The sequence below is a fragment of the Centruroides sculpturatus genome, unplaced genomic scaffold (genome assembly GCF_000671375.1).
Source record: "Centruroides sculpturatus isolate CEXI.00-Female unplaced genomic scaffold, Cexi_2.0 scaffold726, whole genome shotgun sequence".
In the NCBI taxonomy this organism is placed as follows: Eukaryota; Metazoa; Arthropoda; class Arachnida; order Scorpiones; family Buthidae; genus Centruroides; species Centruroides sculpturatus.
The window spans coordinates 11,306-37,693 of record NW_019384840.1 but is presented as its reverse complement, the minus strand read 5'-3'; the positions used below and the strand labels follow the sequence as shown (position 1 = coordinate 37,693).

The 26,388-nt window shown below is 24.6% G+C and overlaps 1 protein-coding gene across 1 annotated transcript in view; it reads left to right on the top strand.

The window, feature by feature from the left end:
- Positions 1–1,228: 1,228 nt before the first annotated feature.
- LOC111630283 (zeta-sarcoglycan-like) overlaps positions 1,229–26,388 on the top strand; it is a gene marked incomplete at its 3' end in the record, with an annotated part of 33,251 nt that continues 8,091 nt past the window's right edge. Inside the window, exon 1 of the mRNA XM_023374365.1 lies at positions 1,229–1,490. The remainder of the gene's footprint in view (positions 1,491–26,388) is intronic.

The window sequence follows — 26,388 nt, the reverse complement described above, 5'->3', positions numbered from 1 at the left end:
ATTCGAGCAGAATGATTGCTTGGCTCTTCTCTGTAGTAGAATTAACGTTGTTCCGTATATGACAAATTATAAAGCTAACCATTGATGACAGCTATTGTCAGAAGGTGTCAGTACCAATCAAACTATGAATAGTTGGAGTTAGAGACATTGTAGTTGTCCTCGGGGATTACAGTTATTTGCTTTATTAGATATGAATTAACATAAGCTTTTAAATGACTCCTAAAACACGTTGTACTTGGGATTATTCGTTAACTCGAAAATGAAATTTACCATATCGATGTAAAATTTTTGATAAATTATAATTTACAGCTATTTGATATAATGCGATTTACATTCATTTTTCTCGAAAATAAAATTATTTCCACCAGTAATTTTTTTTCCTACTTAAAAGAATACAAATTATATTTTACTAATCCTAAATCTAAACGAAAAACATTTCCTTATACATTTCAAGAAAATCGGATTTAAATAAAAAATTTGACAGTTTTGATATCATCAGGAAATCAATTGTCTTATTAAAAAGATTGATGATATTCCTAAAAGTTTTATAACAATTATTATACAAATTAATTCTTTCTAAGAAATAGATTTATCAATATTTTGAGATATATATATATTTAAATAAAATCGTTTTATTTATTTTAATTCTTTAAAGGAAATCTATATAAAAAATTTCAGAAAAAAATGATAAATAATTGTATACAGTTTTAACATCTTTAATTTAAATTTGTACATATATTTTATTTTATTTTTATTATTAAAACTATATAAAAGTTATTAATATATCTTTATTAATGCGCGTAAATTAAAATGCAAAATAGTTAATGTTAAGCAAATATGTTTTTTTTTTCAAAAATATAAAAAAAATATTCGAAATTTAATACGTTTTGAAATTATAAATTAATTAGAATTTTTTTATATTTTTAAAAATAAAGTTATAAAACGAAAAAAACAGCAAACTTTGATAAAAGTTAGGAAGAAAGTTTTTTTTTATTTATTTATTTAATAGGAACAGCAGAGAGATTTTTGAGAATCCCGAATGATTTATTTTTTTCGGTTTCCAATATTATAATATGATATCTGTAAGGATACTTCAGAAATAAAACAAGTACTGGTCTCAATTTGCATTGTCTGGATGGTATAGACTTTTTTTTTTATCGGAAAAAATTTCAGGCGCGTGCATCCAACAGATGAAGTCACCTAGTACGAATCGATAGGAACATTCCTAGCAGTCGAGGAGCCGTGAAGAAAAACGGTAAGCTTGAGGCTGCTAAGGTGGCAGCACTAGTGTCAAGACATACCACCCGCAAACATCCGCAATTGGCGAAGCAGAGAGATAGGCCGAAGCCATAGAGAGAAGAGGCTGGCAGTGTACGTTACCTCTGCCATTTCTCGGCCGATTTAGGGCTTACTGCCGATATAAAAGCGTTACCTCTTGCAGTAGGTCCTTTAGTACTCTTTCATGCGTCATTTGCGCATTTCCGGCCAAGGTAAGTCCTTTACTTGAGTTTACAATTAATTCTAATAGGATAAACGAAAGTGGAGATTTACGATTTAGAAAAGGTTCGAGTCTTGTCTTGTAACGATAGTGGCGTGGTCAGAGAATATAGCCAAGTGGGCGGTAAATGGAAGTACCTGTAACGTTGTCGTATTAAGTGGTAGAGATACTACAGCGCCGCCTTTATGGCCTCTGTTTTCTCTGCGCAATGTACAGGTTCAATAAGGTACAACCTTATAACAGATCTCAAACAGAATATCCTATACAAGAGAAATCATTCTGAAATTTATTCCAGACGATGTAATGTGCTGTCGAGAAAATAATAATAAAAAAAAATATATGGAGATAATTCTACAATAAAAATGTTATCAGTTATCTCGTTGAATTAACGAAAGAGCTTGATAGATTACACAGGGTCAAAGATGGATTGTAATATTAAAATTCGAAAATAAATTGTGATTAATTAAAATTTTGACAACATACAAACAAATAAAACTATCGTTATTCCAATCTTAGAATATATCTAGATATTCTTTCTTCATTAATTCATCATTAAATTAATACAAATATATAATTCTTATTAGCTTTTCAAACTGGTTATAGGGCGAAAATGGGAAAATGAACAAAATCCATCAATGGATTATAACTTTTTCAATTTTAAGTAATAATCTAAATGAAAGACTATTCATCATAAATGTTATCTAAGCTTATAAATTCTATTTTTATTATAATAGAGATTACTTATGCAATCACATAAGTCTTTGCTAAAAATTTTTTTCTTCAATGAATTTCCTTCTATATTCATAACTGCATGCATATAATTATCCTAGTCATAATTTACTAATGTCTTCTTTCTTTTGTTTATCATATAATTTAATTAAACAAGGAACTTTCTTTAAAGATTGAGATGTGAATTTTTTTCAAGTTTTTAGAAAATATTATAGTTAAAATAGGTAAAATTTCACAAAATTTTATTTAAATAACCAATAACTGATTTTCAAAAGTTTTTCTTTTTATACTTTGATTTGAATTTGACAGTAGCTTTCAAAATTTTCTTACGAAAAAAAACGGTGTCTTTAGGAATGTGAACTTTAAAAAATAATTTTAAGTTTAATTTTTAACTGATTAAAAATTACAAAAAAGGGAAGAAATAATATTAATAATTAAAAATTCTTAATATATTAATAGGAAGTTCATATTTCTAAATTTTCCTTTTAAAATTATAAAGCTATTTTTGTTTATTTGTTTAAATTTACGATAGATTTAGGATCACTTAGTATATTTTAAGTCTTCTTTGATAAAATTAATTAAATGGTCATTATAAATAAATGTTATTCAAAATAAAATAATATAAGCCTTTATACTTTCTTTAAAATCAGGTTTATATTAAAATATAGGTCATATTTATTCATAAAAAAATAATAATTACAACACAGTCATAATTATGTTTATAAATCATTAAAATTTGCTACAGTGTATTCTATTGACTTAATTTAATTAAAATATTAAATTTTAATTAATTTAAGTTAGAATTCTAATAGCAGATTTTCTATTTTTCTTTCAGAAATAATATAAAAATATTGCTTAAACAATATCATGATTATTAGAGATCATATAAAATAAGTTATGTTTATGTTGCTTTTTGTAACATAGCAATGACCTGCATTATATATAGAAAAATAAGCAATAGCTTTCCGAAGAATATAGCTTTGGAGAAACATTCTGGAAACAGATGATCACTTATACAGATTCTATCTTACTTTATATTTTTATTTAAAGTAAATATGTTATACTCAAAGACAACTCGAATTTATATTGTATTGTAGAATATATTTTTAAAATTTTTATACATAGATTTATTTTTTTTTAAATAATAAATTTTAAATTAGAAAAAAATAAATAAATGAAATAAAATTAATTTAAAAATCTAGCAGAACAGAAGAAAGAAAAGTAATTAAGAGAAAAATAAAATTTTTTTAACCACTTTGTAGGTTCACTGTGTTTATTTTACTTAAGTTTCATGATGTGTCATTGGATAGAATATCAACAGTGAAGAGTTTAACTATCTTTTAGATCGGTTGAAATTTTTCTTTTAAAGATATTGGATGTTCTCGTTTACTTCTATGTTTATCTTTCGAAGAAAGTACAAATCGTCTTTGAAAGGATTGTGAAAAGCAGTGAACTCATTCATAAGATTGCTAAATTTTGCATAATTTAATAGAATTCAATCAACATACTTTTAAGATCTCTCTCTATATATATAATATTTGCACAAAATAATATAATTTATAAGTATAATAGGTATATATTTTGATTTAATTATTAAAATAGAATATAATATTTAATAAAAATAAATGCATAAAGATGGAGGAAAATAGCTAACATAATGATAATTATCAGAAAATTAATTCTGCCTAATTGTTATAAATTATAAATTAATTGTCTGCCATTTAATATTATCGACAATATGTTTAAAACAAAATAAATCGAATAATTGAATGATAAATTTAATAACAATAACTATAGAAACGAATTTAATGTTATGAGAATAAAACATTTTATCGACAACAGCAGAATTAGACAATTTACTTTATATTTTCTTTATTTTTTCCCCCCGAAAAGAAATCATTGGAGTTATTCGGAAGTCGCTTAAAATCGATTTGTCATTGGAACATTTGAACTGCCAGAAGCATGCTTACCTTTCAGAGCTCAGATCAAAGGTTAAACGAGCCGACCGTATAGGGCACAGTCCTTACGTAAACACCGACGGTTCCTGACATGTTTGTCCGGCAACTGTTCTAATTAACTGAGAAGAGAATTTAACGAAACACTAACAGAAATCTCTTTCAATGAAATCTCTTTAATTTACCTTCTTGAATTTCCTAATCCAGTCCAATGAAAACTTTCTTTTTCACACCGATACCAATGAATGAGATGGGTGTTGCATAATAAAAGCAAACAAACACAGTTGCTTTTAGAAGTGTTTCCTTCATGATATTACTCTGAAAGTGTGACTTTAAACATATTCACCGCTGTTTGGTAACGATTAAATGTTGATATTACAAACCGATTACTGAAAAATTATATATTTTGACATAAATTTCAGCACTTGTATTTTTATGTAATTATCTAATTAGATGAAATGTTCAAAATTAATTAACATTTAAAGTGATTATGTATTTTTTTGAATATTATTCTTTTTATTTATGTATAGTGTAATAATTTTTATAGTTATGATTTCGGGACAGTGATCTCTAGTCCACAAGGATCTTACTGATTTTATTCGAAAATAAGTAAATAAATGTATATATTTTTATATTTATTATGTTTAGTGTTTTGTAAACCATTTGAAATTTCATAACACGAAATTGAAATGAAATGATCCTTCACATATTTGATTTTCACACAGATTTTACTTATGTTTCCAACATTCAACTGAATCATGAGTAAGGTTTATTTTATTATATCAAATATATATAATATATTTGACTTTTGGTTTACGTGAATATTGCGGTAATACTTGAATGATACATATAATACTTTAATGTAAGCAATACAATTGAAAAAATACAAAAACGATCGTTATTGTAACTTCCATAATCCATGTTATACCTTAAAAACTCTACTTTTATAAAAATTTCGAAAATATCCATTTAGAAGCGCATCGTTGTAAGTATTTACTTTTAATAAACAATGTCTATGCACTGTTATATATTTATACATAAATTGAAAACAGATATTTACCATCATTTTATACATTAAATACTTTTTACCTATCTTATCGAAAGGATTAAGTTTATAAAAACCATTTTTTATTCTGGAATAGCGATTTAGAATTTTGACGGAACACCAATTTGGTAAAATTTTCTTGTGTCCAAAAAGTTTCGTCGAGACTTGCTAAGCCAAGCGTAGAAAAAAGGCTCACAAAATTTTTACGTCGTCGCTTGATGATCGGATTTATGAACGGTAAAGACAATAGTAAGTGGTCGTCAGATGGCCCTAAGGATCAGTAAATCATTTCTTCCGCTTTGTTTGATATAGGTTCAGATTGAAAGATTACCCATTACCTTCGATGCATTATGAAAACAGATTTAAAGCTAAAAACTGCTGAAATGAAAATATAGAAAAATCCAATTATAAAGCAATGGTTAAATTTTCAGAACTTTTCTAATTAACCGAACTGCTTAATGATTAATGAAATTTTTATTTTTAGGCTAGTGTATTGTTAAAACATAAAAAGCGTTTGGAAAATATTTTGAAGAAAAAGATTTCTGCAGTAGATAACTTAGAAAGCCTTCTTAGTAAGCTTCAAGAATCAAAATCAGAAAAAGCGGTAAGTTGTTTTCAAGAAATTTACTTTTTTTATTCATGTATAAATACATTTATACACATTATTATTATAAATCACTGCAAGGGGTTCTCAAATTATATAAGGTTATATTCTAAGAATGATGCATATTAAATTGCATAATTTGAACAAAATTTTATCATTTAAACTATTGATAAATGCCATATATGCATTATGTGTCTTTGAATTTAACTCATCTAACTATAGTGTGAGTAGCAGGGGGCCACTGGGTGAACCCTAATGACCACTTAATCTGCATGGGTTGGAAAGACCCGTTCTCGGTTGTCGGATGGCCTAGGAGGGCTAAAAATATGAGTGGGGAGAAGTCGGAAGTCGTGACCAGGTGTCCAATTGACTACACAGGTTTAAATAGACAACACATTTAATAAACAGATGAGAAATTATACATAAAGATAATAAATATAACACTCGCATATTAAGATATAAATAGGTATTCTAAAATCTATCCTAACCTAACCTAATGCTNAAGATATCTAAAGTTTTAAGTGTTATATTAATTATGTACATTTTTAAAATTTAAATCTTAAAAAATAATACGCCAATAAGGTTATTTCTACAATAATTTTTTACCAGAAACCTTTTCTATAATATTTTTATCAAGCAATTAATGCAGGCAATACTTCACAGATAATTGAAGTCAAAATAATGAATTAAATTCATCATATAAAACAGAATTTTTAGTAACGTTAGCAATAAGCAATTCATTTTAATTGGTTAAAAATAAAAGTATTTTACAGTATTAGTGTTAAAGAACGAATTCTGACCGATAAATTATATAAGGAAAGATCGATTACGAATATTTAAAATGGTTTATAAATGCTTCTCCAGATGGCATTGCAGTAAATATTCTTATATAAAATAAATTAAGTCTTGTTTTTATAATACAGTATATTAATTTATATTCACGAGTAGCTTAATTATAAAAAGAACTTTCGTTATAAAGAGTAAACAATCAAATGTACAGTACCATGTAAGTCGCACGTTATAAAACCGAGTTTTTTCCAATTATTATTAATTTTAGATTTATGCCTTTAATTAAATATAATGCAAATATTGGTGAATGAATATTAAAATAATTAAATATAAGAAGTCTAATGTCCTAATATTAAAAATAGATTTTTTAAAAACTGATTGTTGCAAAAGATATCGGCAATAGGAAACGTTACATTGATTTCTAAGTAGAGAAACGACGTGAATCAACATTACGTTATTTGGCAATAAAAGTCAGCATTTGTACCAAATAAGAATTAGGACGAAATAAAAGCCCATAAGAAATCGACAAGGAACAGTTTCCTTTTAAGAATTCTATAAAAAAAGTTTTACTTTTAACGGAAAAGATGATGGAAGAAAAACGCTTTTAGAGATATTCTTTATATAATTATCAACGTATCCGATAAAAAAACGAAATCTTTTCAACTAGGAAATTATAAAAATATTATTTCTAGTAACAATTTTATTAAATCTTATTTTTTAAACCACGAAAATCATTTATGAATTTCTTGAAATACGTTTATTTTTCAATAATATTTAAAGTATCACTCACTTTTAACGTAATAAATTATATAGATTTTTTTCTGCAATCTCATTCTAAGTTTTATCTAGAATAAAACTGTTTTAAAAGTTTTAATTTCGCTTAAAATATTCTCCAGTAAATTAGTTTACTGTTGATTGCTATTTTAACCGCGCATTTAATTGTCAAATTCGTAGTATAAATATTTTGATTAATGACATGTTTACATATAATTATAGTCGGTTGATAGTATATATCAAGTAAATTAAACAATATTAATTTATGTTACTATTTATAATTATCCTTTATACTCTCCACAACAAGAATCATATTCTTATATCGGTATTACTGTATAAGTTAAAATAAAGCATATTTTTATGTTTCTAATCAGTTTTTATATACCGCTGTATTTACATGCTTTATATTAATTTTACAAAATTTTAATTAGAATAAAAATATGAAAACGTTAAATATATTAATTTTAAAGTTTTTTTTAAATATTATATTCGACTGTACGATGATGTATACGAACAAATTAATGCATAAATTTCATAAATTATATTGGCAAAATTAATCATTTATATTTTTGACGTTGCCTATTATACTTATATGGGAGAATATTTTTAAGTTTTTATATTAATATTAATTTTAGTTAAAAAATAAATTTAAGTATTGTTTATTAATATAAATCTATAGTTTTATCTTGTCTTTAGTACAAAATTATAAAAAAAATACTTGGTTCTAACATGAAGCATATACTGTACTGTACAATTCAATAATTTTATGTAAGAAATTATTGTTTTGGCATTAACCTTAAGAGTAATTTTCAAATCTTGAATAGGATCAGAAACGATAAAAATGATTTAAACGAATTATTTGATAAATGCGAACAAAGTTATAAGTGATATTAATAAATTTAAATTAGATCTTTCTCAGTTTCCTTTCAATTCTTTCTTGAATATCGTCAATATTCACATAAATTTAGAGTGTTCATAAAACAAGAGAATTTAACTAAAATGGTTTTTAATGTCATTATCGAATATTTCTAGTAGAGAAAAGTTAAGAAGATTGATAGAGAAAATGATTGATTGTAATATGCACCGATTACTGGATGCAGATATAAATGAATGATAGTAACGATCATATACATATATTATAATCGAAAAATTAAAATTGATTTTATTGAAAGATGTAAAATAAATTTAGTATAATATACAAAATTTGAATTATGACTAAAATCGCCATTTGTAACCAATATTACATATGATTTATAACATTGATAAAATACTTGTGTGCAGAACATAATTTATAGATATTTCAAATTTATTAGAATATTTTTTTTATTTAAATATTATTCATTTAATTGCCTAACCATATTCTTTTTCTTTTATACAATTTATTTTTTAATACGTCTTTATCTGTATAATCTAGACGACAAAGTCGTCGCTACAATGATATTGTTACAGTAACTTATAAGAAAGAAAAATATATAAATATTAATATTTACTGAAATAAAATCTCCTCTTGAAAATCCATAGCAAGAAAAATCGATATTGATATATATGAACAAAGATAGCAAGAAGTCTGCCAAAAATTACTGAAATAATTCTTGACAAACAGCTGCAAGTCAGTGAAATATGTAATCTTTTAAATATGTTTGCAACTTGGCAGTTTTACACATAAATGTAGTTGTTTTTAAGTTTAAAAATCAATTAAAATAATAAACTGATTCTGTCAGATTCGTGTCGTGTATATTCATCTTGATTCCCACAACTTTGAAGACGTTGAAGAAGATAGTATCATTTACATCTTATTTATTAAATATAGTATATTCATACTAAGATATATTTCTGAGTTATATCACTAGAATTAATTCATAAAATCTTCTCTGTTTGATATAAATAAGGATAAATATATAAAAATTAAGTAATTTAATTCGTAACTTAATTTAAGCAATTATGTATCATAAACAATACCTACTTTAATCGTATTATTTCTGCAAACTTAAATACTGCTAGTTATAATTGTTCTTATTTTTTAATCTTCTGAAGAAAGAATGCCATTTGTTTTCCACTTAAATTTCTAATTTATTAAAATCTCTAATTTTCAATCACTCAAATATAAAATAATATTACAAACAATAATTAAATTTAATTTTAAATTACTGTATATAGATGTAGATTAATTATAGTAATTTTAAAGGGTTAAGTTTAAGAATAAATGTAGAATAATTTATTTTAACAGATAAAATTTGAATTAAACAAACTAAATACATAATTTGTCTGAAATTTTTAGCATTGTAAATAAAAACCTTAACATAATTGATAATAAACAGTTAAATTGTAGTAATTTGAACTATCACAAAAATAACAAATCTAGTTAAAGTTTTTTTATTACTTTCATTTTGACTGTTCGAATTTTAAGTCTAGCAAGTTAGAAATTTTCATCTTTAGAATACAACCAAACCTCAATTTTGCGCCAGCATTTGACACTAAATCGAGTGTGGCGTTAAATTGAAGAATTTCAAACGATAAGAATAATATGAAATATAATGACATCTACGTACAGGATACAGTTTAAAGCTTAAAATTCACAAGACTGGTGATAACATTAAAGTTTGTATGCAAAATCCTATATTTAACTGTTCTCTGTTTAATATTTATACACAAGATTTGTTCATAAGTATTAAGGATGGTGCGATTTAAGAGTTAGCTAACTCGAAATTTGACTGTATTTTGATCTGCAATGTTTCGAAAAAATTACTAATATGAAAATTTTATTATTACTATACGTAACTTTAAATTATATAATTATTTTAAATGATCAGTCATTAAAGTATAAATTTATTCTAAATTATACACCTCTATAAATTTTTAAATAAATTATACTTTTTTCGATTTATTTTGAATTAATAAATGTTATTAAAAGTATTGTATCCTCTAGATGTTTGTTATAATAGTTCTTTTCATATGAAAATGATAAATGTTTAATCACTATTAAGTAGAAATTTTATAATGAAATTAAATTTTGACTTTATGCAGCTTACTTAAAAATATAAAGTTAAAATATAATAGCCAATGATAATAACTGTAGACCTATAAATTCCCACTGTCTTCACTCCGTCTGTCTTTCTGTCTCTCCTTCGTTAATCTCGGTGTTAGATAGATGAAACTCGAGACCAAATGTTTGTATATGCTTTTAATGCAAGATTATTAAATAAATTAAGAAAATTTTAAAATATTTAATAATGATCATTTACTATTAAGAAGAATATAACAAACATTCAAATACTCGTCATGTTTTAAACATAAATACATTTATCTAAAAATCGAGAGGGAAATTGAATAAAAAGTGATCATTTTGTTTATGAAAAAGCAGTTTTTTATTTAATTTTATTTTTGAACTTATTTGGTAAAAATTTATCAAAACATACAGTTCAAATTTCTGTAATTTCTTATGTCACAAAGATTTTCTAGATTCTAATGTAATAAAATTCTTGTAATGGTAAAAGTAAAATTTATTTATACATAATATAACTTTATGAAGAAATAATCATGAATAAATCGTAAACAAATTTAAAAGATTCCTAGAACTGCTTCAGGTAGCTTTTGTATTTTATAGTTGATTAATTTCTGCTTTCTTCTTATTTTAAGAAACAGATAAATGTCTTATTTATTTTATTAGGTAAATTACTGTAAACATGTATGTATACGAAATACTTATACAATAAAAAATTATTTACACAATTTTTGGACTACAATTTGAAAAAATTCCACTGTCTTCACTCCGTCCGTCCGACTGTCCTTCCTTAATATCGGTGTTATATAGATGAAATTCGAGACAAGATATAAAGATATATCAACTTCCTATCTGCATCGGAAGTCATGTTATTTCAATTCAAAAATTTTCCCCTGTTAGGTGTTAGATAGATGACTAGCACGACTCTATTGTTAAAGGAATAGTATGATATACAGGTGCAAGCAAGTACTAATCTAGATGGAGAGCATGTATTTTAAATTAAGTAAATTATATCTTATGCTCTCGATTTTAAATTAGTAGTGTCTTGCCCCTGTACATCATACTTTTCCCGATAACAACAGAGTGATGCCGGTTTTCTATGTAACTCCATTCTGGGAAAATTTTTAAATTGAAATCATGTAACTTCCGGTCTAAACCGGAAATTTGAATGTAGCTGATCGAGGCATCCTATCCCCAAGCTTTCCATATCTGATCTCAACTTTCATCTATCTAACACCGTTCTTGAGATTAATGAAGGAAAGACGACAGTGGGTATTTATAGGTCTACAATTTTTTTCAAATTGCAGATCAACTAAGAACATTATTATTAGCTATTATATTTTAACTATTTATATTGTTAAGTAAGCTGCATAAATTCAGAATTTCTACTTAAAAATGATTAAGCATTATTATTTCCAAGTGAAAAGAAACATTGGAACAAACTTCTAGAAAATATTTACAAAAATAATTTATTTTTACAAAACACATATTTTTCTATTAAAATTTTGATCTTCTTCATTTAATACTAGTAACAATAAAAAACATTTTGACTAATTATAACATTGTAGAAAAAAATACAAAATTAAATTTAATAAGTACAGTAGAACCCCTATAACGCGGAGATACGTTCCTCGTTATACGAATTTCGCGTTGTAGGAATCCTTAAATACGTGAGCCAATCAAAGCCCGACACGTGTGAAGTTTGTGGACTACGGCTGTTTGAAAGGTTTTCTTCCATAAAATTAATCGATTCTAGACTAATTCGACTTAACATTTCCAAAACACGTATAATTTTTTGGGAATAATCCGTATAAACTATGCTATAAACAAAAAATTGTAGGATTACTTACCGAGTGTGCACCGTTCGACGTTGCCATTGCTTAAGCTTGTTTTCGTCGCGGACCAGCGCACCAAACTGCGGCCGCAATTTCTGATAAGTTATTTTTCTGCGAAAACTTCGTTGAACTTTGGAGACATCATTAACATAAATAATTTTTATGGCCGTTGAATAAGAAATGTTTCTTTCACAAGAAATGTATAAAATTACAGTACTGTATTAGACTTACGGTACCTAATTTACATACTGTACAGACGATAGTAAACAACGTAATCGCCTAAACGCTCCGTAGCGTGGCGCTAGATGGCGGAAAGTATATATATAATTATAATAAAGTTAAAATAAATTAAGTTAATATATAATGATATTTACAGTACCTAATTTATATATAATTTATATATAATACTGTACAGACGACAGTAAACTCAATTTACCCTCCTAAACTCTCCGTAGCGTGGCGCTGGACGGCGGAAACTAGTTCGGCTGCTCGTCCGCGATGACGAGTTGGCGATGACGTTTTACCGCGTTTTACGCGTCCCTTTTAGCGTCTTTATACGAATATTGTCGTAATTTTTTCGCCGCGTTATAGGAATCTACGTTATAGGAACTCGCGTTATAGGGGGTCTACTGTACTGTACATTAATCACCAGTCGTGTTTTATAACCTTTCACTCTTATTTGCTTGCTAATTTTAAATATTTCTATTTTAAAAATATATTATCTAATTTTTTTTATTTTTTGAATGAAATTCATATTACCTATTCTTGATATTTTATTAAAATAAATAGAATTTATAATTTGCTTCTGTAGAATTAATTAGAAATGTATCAAAATTGAAATTGTTATAAAGAACTGTCATTTTTCATAAACAATATGTAAATCCAAATAAATGTTGTTGGTAGAAATAATATTAATTAATAATTGTTCTTGCTTTCAGTTAATATAAGCTTTTAAAATTCAGTTTTAAAACAGTTATTCGTATATTATTGAATCGGATCAGAATACATTTAGAACAGGAACTTGAACTTTAACTTTTAAATAAGAACTTGACATATTTTCGATGTTTAATTTTTTTTTTAAATTCTCATTCCAGTTTTCTGTATTAAATTCAAATAAGACTATTGAAAATTTCTTCTATTGAAATTTAAAAATTAATTTTTATTATTTTGAAAAAAATATTTTTTTTTGAATAACGAATGATTGAAATAAAAAATAGATCATAGGACTAAGTAAATTTGGATATATTAATGGCATATTTTTGTTTAAAATGTTTTATTTATTTTTATTTGATTTTATATTTAAATGAAATTGAAATTTATGTAGAAAATTTTTAAAATAATTATAAATATGAAAACCTTAAATAATGTAAATTTTTCAAAATATTTTTTTTGAATACTCCGTCATTTTTACTGATTTAAATATTAAATCTTTTTAGTATTTTATGATAAATCGTTTTCAGAAGCAAAATGATTATGATTGTTTACCTTCATTGTTATATTTTTTTTTTACTGTTAAGAGTTATTTTAAATGAAGTGAATTTAGAGTAAAATCATCAGATCATTGACGTACGAAAGGAATTGGATGCTAACAGATTTATTTTGAATTCTATCGCATCGATCATCAGATAAATGTAAAGCTAAGTCATTTATATAAAGATTGTATAAAGTCGAATTGAGAAATGCTCTGTACCACTTACTCTTTTAGTTTGGCAATAAGCATGAAATGATATATATTTTAACAGTGATTTTTCAGATATATTATAAAGAAATCTAATTAAATATTTATAATTCTTCACTTTTTAATTATTTTAGAAATTCGAAACGAATCAAATACGAATTTAATCGTGTCATTATTATTCTTAACTAAAATAAATGATTATTGTCGTAGATAATATTCAAAATACCAATAATAAATACAGTATATCGTCATCCCTATTTGATTAAATAGGAATTTTTATCTGTCAAACTAAAAAATTCCTACAAAAAGCGATTTTATCCAATGGGATATAGAAATAGTAATATTTTATCTTTGAAAATTTGGATTTTCTTTATATATATGATACAGTCAAGACCGTTGCGTGAGATAGAATCGTTCAAAAAGGGATATATTGGTCTTGAATATCCATTTATATCAAAAATAGAAATGAAATACATACAACTAAAATTTGAATTTTCTGCTCATTTAAGATTATTATTCTTGCTTGTACACTATATATGTAATATTATTATATATATTAGCAATTAAAAACGTTAGGAATATTTTACATATAGTGTTTACTTTTAAACTTTCACAACTATTTTACAATTTAAATAGAAGTCGAGAAATATATTTGAACCTTGTTTTGGAGATTCTCGAGAGGACGACCCTTCTTTATCTTGATCTATAAAGAATCTTGTCTATCCTTTCATTGCTGTGGACATAACAAAATGAGTACTATGTATTTTCTAGTGAATGTAAAGTGAATTGATTCACAGTTGTACAATAAATATCAGTTATTCAAATACTTTTAGTAGACAGTAGAAATTGGTAACAAGTATTCTTCCAGTGATAAATTCAAAATATCTTGTCACAAGATACTCTTTTATAAGTTTTGAGTTACGTACAAAATTGAAAACCAAACAAAAAATGTAATATTTCATGGTATAATTTTTGTTCATAAAACAAAAAGTATTTATTTGTAATGTATTTTAATATGTTAAAAATAAAAATAGCTCATCTGTTGAAATATTTTAAACTGAATTTGTAACTAATTCAATCATCTAGTTATATGTAAAATATACCAAGTATTCAAGTATTATTTATAAATTTATGTTAAAACATTAAAATAGTACCAAGTTTCATTACAATTATCAGATATTTAAATGTTTATTTATGTATTACGATCTGGAAAAAATAATTATTGTTATGAAATAATCATGTATAAAATTAATTAAATTCTATACTGTATTAAAAATTATACACAACTTGTAATTAATTATAAATTACAATCATTAATTATTTTAATATTTATGGAAAAACTACAGTAAAAATTTTCTCATTGTAGGAAAGCAAACAATCAACTATGTTAATATTTGTCTGTTTATCATAATTGGAAGAATTGCATAGATAAATTATGCAACTGCTTTAAACAACGATAATTATAAGTTATTTATTTTTTAGTGTTTTAAATATTGATATGAATATCATTGAATAAACAAGTTATCTTATGTCAATTCAGGGAAATTTTATTTGTAATTTATGCTTTTATCCAAAGTTACATTTTATTAATTAATTAAACATTTCAGTATCTGTTTATAAAATTAACAAAAAATAATAATAATTTTATTTACTAAATTTTTAAATATCTTAAATTAAATTCTAAATTCTATTTTCTATTATACCCTATAAAATTTTTTATATTATTTTCTGTAAACTAATAAATGAAACAATCGTTTTTTAAAAATATATTTTTTAATTAAATTATTTGTTTCAAATTTGATGAAATTATTACGAATGAAATGCATAAGAGAATAATTACGTTTATAGCAAAGAAAGAACCAAATAAATTTGATATATTTTGTAATAAATCATAACTGTAACGTTCTCATAAAAAATATATATTTAATAAAATAAGTTATGTAGAAATGTTATTCATAAAATATTTTTGTTTTTCGTTGCATTATTTAATGAAAACATATTACAAGAAAAAAAAAAGATATATTTCTTCGGGTATAGAAATTAATTTCCAGAACAGTAAGAAAGATTTCCAGCAAGCAAGCGAATATTGCACCGATAGATACATTATTGCAATAAGGCAGAAGCACGATTCATAAAGTCGTGAAAAGTGTTACGGGAATGATATTGCAACAAGATAAACATGAAAAATGATGTATACAAAATAAAAATTTTATGGAATGCGCTTTTCTAAAATTGCGGACTAATCTAAACTAAAGTAACGCGCGAATTCGGTGCCAAAACAAAAGAATTAACGTATTAAAAATTCAATACATATTTTATTTATTTAAAATTTTCTTTAAAAAATAAATTTTTAAAATTTGAAAAAGTTATTTGATGCTATGATTTGTATTGATACCTATTTTTTTCCTTTTATACGCTTATAATCTTTGTTTCAAATTATCTGAAAAGTCTCAAGTATTTGAAAGTTTTATTGCAGATTTATCTAGAACTAATTAATAGCTATTAAGAAATTTACTTGTTAAATACAACTAATTATTAGATAATTAAATATAATTGACAATTGCATGATAGACGAATTTCACAAAATTATATATTATTTTTCGTGTTTTATGTTTTCCCCTTCTCTTTTGTAATAATTTATATTGTTTCGTGCCATATTTTCACTTTGAAACAAATTTTTTTTTCTTCTGAAATAAATCTTTATTCGTTAGAAATTCAAATTCTGTTCTTTAATATGAATAGAACAAATATTCCTTAGACCAGTTTATCAACCTATTGTCCGCAGGCACGCTTAAATTAATAAAGGTTAAACTTTGTTCAATGGTGATTCACTTTTACTAGTTTTACTTCCAATTTAATTAATGTTTCCGCATGTATTCAAAACATGTTTTTATTTTTTATTTTTATAGTTATAAATGGCACAGTATGTCCTAATACCCACACAGGTTTTTTAAAAAATTAGACCTAATTAACTAAGTGGTCCATAGAATTTTTCAGCCATTTTACTGGACCTTGGCCTTAAAAAGGTTAAAAAGCGTTTCCTTAGACTATTAATAATCAGATTTGGTAATTGTTTATGTGAATATTTGTAAACCTTGCACAATTAATATTATACACGTAATTTAAATTTAGTTTTCTTTTTAAGATAAGATGGAAGAGTTTACGTATTTTGTCTTTTTAAGAATTGTTCATGTGAATTACGTAGCGTTACTTTTATTATAACGTACATAAAAATATGCAACAATCAATTCACAATAACATTTTATGCCTGAGAATGATAAATATTCCTCTTTTTAGAAAGACAAAAATACAACTCTTTATATTAAAAAAGTGTTTTAAAAATTTATGATTCTTATAGTTTAACAACTAATAGTTTTCATTATGAATTAATCAAAACATAAATTAACATGGAATTGTCACTAAAACATTTATAGTAAAAACTTAATAATATAAATATATACTGCTATACGTAAATGCTAATAAATGCTATTAAAATGCTATTCGTAGATATTAAGTTGTTAAAACTAATTAAAAATTCTAATGCCCTACACTATTAAATAGTCGTTTATGTAATAATAAATTATATTTAGTCAGTTATATTTCTGAATTATCGTTTAAATTTATCATTTTCTAAATTTTTGTGTTCTCAATGGAGAATTAGATGTTAATTCTATAAAATTTTTATGTAAAGAAAATATACTTAGATTACAATAATATTATTAATTATAGCTAATTCGAATAATGTATATTTATTTAGACATATTATTTTATAAATATATTACGCAATATTCAAAAATACACTGAACACTGAAAATATTCTGCAATCAAATAAAAATGGTATTTTTTAACTTAAAATTTTTATAAAGTTTTACACGATAATAAAATCTTAATATAAAAAATATTTTTAAAAATTTTTAATATCTACAAATTACTATATTCTTTAATAGCTGTATGATAAAAATTAAAAATTAATAGTAAAAACTTTTGTAATAATCCAAAATAATATTAGAAAAAATTTATTATTTGAGAAAAGCTTTTAAAGTTTTATTTGTTTTTAATCAAGTATAATTTGTTTTTATAATGGAGACTAATAATAAAATAAGCTATATTTTGGTTTCAATGAACAATTTTAATCAAAAATTACATCATTAAGTACATAAAATTGTTTAATCACTTTTTAAATATCTTTCTTACTAAGAATAGGGAAGTAATTGTATGGAGACTTTGAAAAGGAAACATTCTCCTGGGATCTTATGCCTATTTTAATGAGCTCATCAATCCTTTAATTAATTGTTACAATTAAATAGTTATTCAATTAAAATACCCGATGTTCACATTCGGTCACTACGTGTTTATTTTAGACGTGAGTTAAATTACGAATGCTAAGAAGACGAAATTCTAATTCTAATTTTCTGTCGTATCAATAAAAAAAACCAACTTAATCACTTGATATTTAACTTTCTTATAAGGAAAAATAAATAAATAACAATGCCAAAGAATAAAAATTTTAAGTATTATACGATGAATAGATTTTATATACTCTTACCTAGTTATATATATTTTATATATTTTTTGCGTTTTTTATCGATTCATATTTATTTTTTAGAATTCAAAAATATTGCTAGCTAAAATAACTTCATTTTTGCTCTTGTAAGGGATCTATCTAGCTTCGAATTCAATCCAACTCTCGTATCTTTCATAAATAATTCGTATTTGGGTTTCATTCTGCATATTTTATCAATACTTGCTCGGCATAAGTAAAAAATCAGGCCTAACATTACTAGGCAACATTAGAAATTGATCATACAATTCAGCATTCTTTCCGAATGCTGAATTGTATGATCAATCCAAAACAATTTTGAAATTATTTCAGAGAGAGAATGGAATAAGAAAATTTTAACTAGTTTTGATCCTACTTAGACGAAAAGTTCAGTGATACTTTATAATCAAGTTTACTTTACAATAAATATTGTGTTTTTCGGTGTAAATAAAGACTTAAATGTAACACTTTTAAAACCACTTAAAGCCTACTTTCTTCACTAAATAATCAATAGATACTTTTGAGATAATAAAAGTTTTCACTATCGGAGAAAGAAATCATTTATCTGATTCAACGAAATAGAAAACTACTGGAAAGCTTGAAACTAGGCAAAGACTTTGGATAAAGTTGCGGTAAATGTAGACATTAAAGAAAAATGGGATAAGGAATAAATTGTTTTGCTGCTCTCATAATGAACGAAATCTAATCTTGCTGGTTCGAAAAACACGAGACCAATTAAGTCTTTATTTTGACATGGCCACGAGGTAGTTGATAAAGGGAGCGAAGCAAAGTTGACCATTCAAATAAAGTAGGTAATTAAAGAAATTATAAGCCTTTAAGGTAAAAACAGAAAGTAATTATTGCTTAATATTTTGATGAAATATTATAATGAAAAGAAAGAATAATTAATGTTTATATTAAATTATTCCCGTGTGCTTTGTTGTACGTGAAGAGAGTGAACTACATTACATTTAGTCGGAAAAAATGTGCTTAGAATATGAAAGAGCAAAATATTTTCCAATGATATCTTAACTAGACGAGAATAATTTGTGAGAATAACATGTAAGGATAATATTTATAAAAATATTCAATATTTAAAATTATTTCGGTATTTTTAGAATTTAATTTAATTTTTGTTGTCATAGACGATTTTTCGTAATGAGTCAAATGTATTGTACAGTACATTCATTATTCGATAGTTTTTGTTAAAATAAATCTTATTTTGATATTTTTTTCGTATAAAATATAATATAATTTTTCAATCGTTTCTATTGTATTAAAATGTTTCATGTTCTTGTTATTATTAGCTAAACATCAGAAAACTTTTCGTATAAATTATAAATTCAACAGTTATTTGTTGTACAAAACTAATATTTACTTTTGTAAGTCTTAAATATAAAAGTTTTCAATGCATACTTTAGTTGAATAAGCTTAAAATTTATAAATTGTGATAAGTACACATGCTTAAACTATTTACAAATAGTTTATGATAAAATAGTTTAAACACACTTTTAGCACGCAAAGTATACTTGATGTTTCAAAATGATATTATACTACCGCCTTTATATCGCTTTTTAATGCTATAATTTTCAAGTAAACTTTTGTTATTTTTTTTATTTAGATATGATTTCAGAAAATCTAATTAAATTTTTCATCAAAAATTATTATATTAAAATAATATTTTAATAATCCTATTACACAGAAATCGCTTGGGAACTATTTTTTCAATTGAAACCGATTTCTATAATAGGCCTATATTTAATTCTAAAAACAAGAATAAAAATATTTTAAAAATAATTATATATTTTTATTTTATTTAATTCACAAAATTTGGAAAATATGTTTATCACTTTTGTGCATTTTAACTTTCACTTATAAATTTTTTTAATATTAATATCTTATTTACAGTAGGTATAAATGCTGTAAATACTGATTTTTTTAAATAATATTTTTTACTATCTAAAAAATTTGGGGCATGTCCAATTGTGTACGACACAAGTGAAGAGTTGCAAATATTACAATACTATATTAATAAAATACATTAAATACTTATTTGTCGTGTTAATATCATCAAATTTAAATGTGAATAATAAATTCAGAGCCAGTTTTACATCTCAACCAAGCAAAATTTTTATTCAAATAAACAAGTACAAATTTAATTTTATGGAAATCTTTAAAAGAACTTTAACCTTTGCTGAAATGGAGATAAACATTGCATTTTTTCATATTTTATGTCAGTTCTTTCACTGCATTCTTTCATGGCCCATCCAGATGCAGTCTTTCGGACAGTGGTTTATGCTATTTGACCGTACATTAGATTGATACTCCATTATTCAGATATTATAGTATTTAAATGAAGTCATCAGGATGTATAATTAATTTCCTGAACAAAAAATCAGAAAAATTAGTAATAAATTGTGTTTAAAAGTTTTTGGTCAATTATGTATGCAGAAAAAGAAAGAGTTAAAGTATGAATTTTAGCAATATAATCATTATATATACAGTATTTCAGCTATGCAATTCAATTTAAAGTTTGATCTTATTTAATATAAGTTTTAAAATTATATTTACATTAAAATGATTTTTATCTCATAATTTCTCATTAGAAACTGACAGGATTACAATTGAATAGCATACGCTTAACCGTAAACAGACATCACTTTTTAACTTATATAAAGTATTAACGAAAAAATTGAACAGTATCTTTAAATATATCATGCAAAATAATCTTTCAAATAGTCAGAATAAAAATAAAACTATTAATTTTTCGTAATAGCAATCCAATAAAAATCATATAAAACTAGACATATAACAATAATCAATTTTTATGTCAAAATTTTCTGTTGTTTTCGTATTCAAGAATCTGTATACAATGTAAAGAAATGTGATTGCATTAATATTAATACAAATATAACTTTTTCTTACACAGTATATAAACTTGTTTTAAACTTTTTAATAGTATTATAAGAAGAATCATTATCTTTTGTTTTCAGTTATGAATGATATCGTTATATATATATAAACGAAACACAAATAAATAAAAAGAGAAACTCCAACTAATTTCGTGATATATTTTGCATTTGGTTTGTACTTGAAAAAATGTTTCAAGGTAGAACATTGATTTCAGTTGTTTCTTCAATCGTAAAGTCCAATACAAGAATCGAAAATTTTGAAAACGTAGAAAAACTTCTGTTCATTAGTAGCATACCACAATCTTGGTGGTCAATTTATTTAGGAAAATCTTCATGTGAATCACATTTCATTCATTTCTCAACTTAAATATCAAATAAATTTATTTTGCATTTTCATATTTTTTTAAAAATTAAAGATGACAGGTAATAATTACCGTTCGCTTCTACAACTTAATTGAATTTAAATGACTCAAAATCGCCAAGAAATATTTAAAAGCATTTTAAAATAGATTCTAATAAATTGCTATAAATTTATATAATTATTTTTACAACATTTAAAAATCTTCCACGTATAATTTATTTAAATTTTCAAAGTTTACTGTAGTGACATTCATTTTTATTATATTATGCATATCGATTGATTCTTTTGTAAACTGTTTTGATTTTGTTACTCCATTTGATTATCTTTCGGTTCTTTGGTGTTTTCTATCCTTTTGTAACTGCTACCATAAGACAAATATGCTATCAGATAAATTAAGTATCAGTTGATTGATATTTTGATTGAAAATGAAAACTCTGAGATTTTTAATTATCGAAAATCATACAATTATATCTTTCATTATAATAATTGTAGAAGAAATTGATGTCTAGTTGAATGATATAAAAGCAAAACTATAATTCCAGTTTTACTTTGATTAAATATCAAATTATATAGGCCTATATATATAATTTAATCAAAATAAAACTGAAACTATACTTCTGGGTTTATCTTCGAGAAATATATTAGTATATAAACTAATTATGGCAAATCATATGCTGTATATTTACTCATTAAGGTAAAAAAATTATTATAAATATTTATTAAAAGCTAGTCCTTTAATTTTATTTATTTATCGATTCTTTATGCATATATTATGAACAAAGTTTTATATTAAATTATTTCGATAATTTTATAAGTAAGAATTATTTTACAAGACCCATTGTATTTATACTGTACATAAATGCCTGTTATGTAAACTTTCAAATGTTATTAGATTTATAATTACATTTGAAAATGAAAACTTTCCTCTTTTGATTTCGGTATATGATAAGTATATTTTTACATAATATTTTTAGAAAAATAAATAAATTTAGTGTTATATAAATAAATTATTTTATCCTCAAATAATATAAAAATAATTTAATAATCTTAATAAAAAAGTTAATACTTTAATAATTATATTAAATATTTATTATCGTTAGTTATAATTCTATTATTAATTTGCTTTGTGATGATACTATAGAAGTGACTAAATTCTTTTCTGATGCAACGCCATTCAATAAAATGTAAATCGTGTATGAAAACCGAAATTAAATATGTTAATTTATAATTTACATTCTTCAAAATATTTTCATAGTAATTGAATTTAGTAATATTAACTATAATCAGTGATATTTTTTAATTATCGCATCATTAATTTCATTTAATGACAAACTTATCTTATATTCCTTTATACGAATAATATTAATCGCTTGAGAATTATTTTCGAATCTTGTAATTAACAATTACAAGACATTACTACCACGTATTGTACTTTGTAATTGATCGTCTACTGAGCTTATATTTTTAAAAAATTTAACTTTAATTTTAATCTGTTTAAATAATAAAGTTTTATTTGTTTTTGCTTAACGTTTAATTTCAATTTTGTTATAAATCTCACTCTATGAGAATGTACTATATTATTTAAATTTTATGAATTATTTTAAAGAATAATATATAAATATAATACAGAGGTAAAATGAATGAAAATGTTCATTTGTATCTTTTCAAATAAATATAAATTTTAACAACAAACGACTAAACTATTTTAAAACTTTAGTTAAGGATATACATTTTAATTATTGTTACTAGTAACAGTACAGTATATTTTATATTTATTTCTATCATTGTATCTTCATTATATGGCTCGCTTGTCTGAAAATTTAAAAAACAATAATAATTATTATATTCACTTAGGCTAAAACTATATAATAACATACATATGTGTATGGTAGGATCAGTTCTAGGCACCAGCAAAGCAAGCATCTTCTTGGGAAGTACTGTACTGTACAGTATGTTTTCAGACAGCTTCTTGCAAAAAATAATTCTGTAAAAAGTAAAGTAATAGTGTTTTATATTTAGCATAAATAATTTTAAATATGTAATATGGTAAAAAATCTTGTGCCGATTCTTATGTATTTGCTATGACAAATCAGGAAATGTTGCTCTTTCGAGAAATAGGTAAATTTGAATAATTTGTAAAATCAGGACATTAATTGCTGCCAATTTTCATGAAAGCAGCAAATTTTGAATACTCTATTTTGTAAAATCGGCATTTTATATTTTCCAATAAGATACTGATATTTCTTTCATGTATTGGAAAAACGTAAGACAAAGATTTCTTTTAGTATAGTCTTTTTACTTGATAATTACTTAATAAGTAAAAAGACTGTACCAAAATAAATTTGTTTTACACTTCGTAATAATGCTCATTACGTATTATACATATTACATTAAATGCTACATCATGGTTTAAACATACACAATGAAAAGTAAGTAATCACTTTTCATTGTGTATGTAAAAACTTTTAAATTAGAAACTCCTTAACAACGCTAAGTCAAAACGAAACAAAATGAGCTTTACGAGTACGTAAGTTCATAATTTTATCACAATGTTGCGTTAGTGTCATTTAAATGATTGCCAATTTTGTGAAATCAGCACAAATTACGTAAAATTTTGCCTGTTTAACGAAATGGGCGACATTCTTGATTTGGATCTACAGATACAGTATAAGGAGTTCGTCTAAACATTATTGAAAATGCCTGGATCTTTCGACAGATATGAGATGTGAATTAATAAATCCGTCTAATTCGTTGCTTTTAAATTTCACTAGAATAATCTAAAAGAATGACTTTATGAAAAGCTTATTGAGTGTTGATCTTGTTTGCCATTCATTCAACAAATTATTACAAACTCGATTTAGGACTTAATGCTATTCATTGTCATTCAACATTACTCTCTTACTTATTCAATGAACAATACTTAAATATTTTTTCATAATTAAAAACTCGCAATTTTTTAAAGAATAATAATTGTTATAGAAATAAGTAAACGAAATCAATTCTCATTTTTGACATTTGAAAATAAAATTTTATGCTTCTAGTTCAAATTCAATATAATGATTTTCAAATATCGTATTAAGAAATCATTTAATAAAAATTTAATAATTATGTACCGTAAAATTAATTATTGATAGAGACAAAATTAATGAAATATCTATTGCCGTTACGATTAAAAGCTTTTACTTGAAGAAATAAAAAGAATGTTGATACGATTTGACGAAATTGTGTAGAATTATCGAGAAGTATTATTGACATGCCAATGAAAAAAGATTATGGAGATGCTTGTCTGCCATTTCTATTATATTGGGCTGAAAGTTGATCATGACAAAAGAAATTCATAGACGAGTAAATGCATTTGATATGTGGTGGTGTAGGCGTATTCTGAAAGTAGGATGTACTGATAGGATTAGGAGTGATGAAATTTGGTAAAGAGGAGGTGAAGGCTATTCATTGGCAGAGAGGTAATCAAAAGTTTTCTGACCATGTATCCGTATTCTGAGGAGGACTAGCGTATAAAAAGAAAAAAAAAAAACCAATAGAATGGTTGACAGTACTGAAAGAATAATGGAAGATAAGGCTATGTGAAAGGTTAAAGAGGACAAGAGAAAATAGACGGGGCATTACATGGCGGAGACTTTCAATATGGGAATGCTAAAAAATATTTAATACATAAAATTAGAAGTAAAATGATTATTTCAATTTTTACATTTAAAACAAATTTATATCGCTAAATAAATAATTCAATGCACGTTAATTGCAGTAATTATATCTTTAATATCTCAATTTAAAAATTTTTAGGTCGCAATTTGAAAAAATTTGTAGACCTGTAAATTTCCACTGTCGTACTTCTGTCTGCCTGTCCTTCCTTAATCTCGAGAATACTGTTAGACGGAAATCGAGACCAGATATGGAAAGATTAGGGAGAGGAGACCTCGATTAATTATATGGGAACTGTACGTCAGGTTAAACCGGAAATCACGTGATTTTAATTCAAAAATGTTCCCCAAAACGGAGTTAGATGATCGGCATGACTGTTGTTATCAGGGAAAGTATAATGTACAGGGAATTTGAGATGGGAAAGTACAGTATATATTTTTAATTAAATAAATTAAAAATTGCAGCTTGGCATTGTGACGATGTCACAGTAAATAATTGCTCGTTATATATTTATTATTGAAGTGAAAATTAATTTAAAAAATAATGTAACGAAAAAATTGTTTGCACAGTATAATTATTTTTTATAAGAGTAAATAAAATAAGTAATGAAGTGTTTGATAAGATTTTATGTATTTATTTCATTTTAACTTTATACTCGCTCAATTAATTAAAAATAAATACAGTGGAACCTTGGTATACGACCTTAATCCGTTCCTGGTGTTTGGACTTATACCGAATAGGACGTATACCAAACCAACCTTTTCCATAAGAAGTAATGTAAAAATGATTAATCCGTTCTCATGTAAAAAATAATGGCTGGCTTTAAACACCTCGCTAGTTTCTGCTTGATTTTTCATGAGATCAGCATGTATCCTTTTAACTTTCTCGCAAATAATTTCTTCCGATACGCTGTCGCCGGCACACTGTTTTTCAGTTATCCAAAGCAAAAGCAATTTCTCGACATGATCTAATGTCTTCGATCTCTGTTTAGAAATTGATTTAACCCCTTT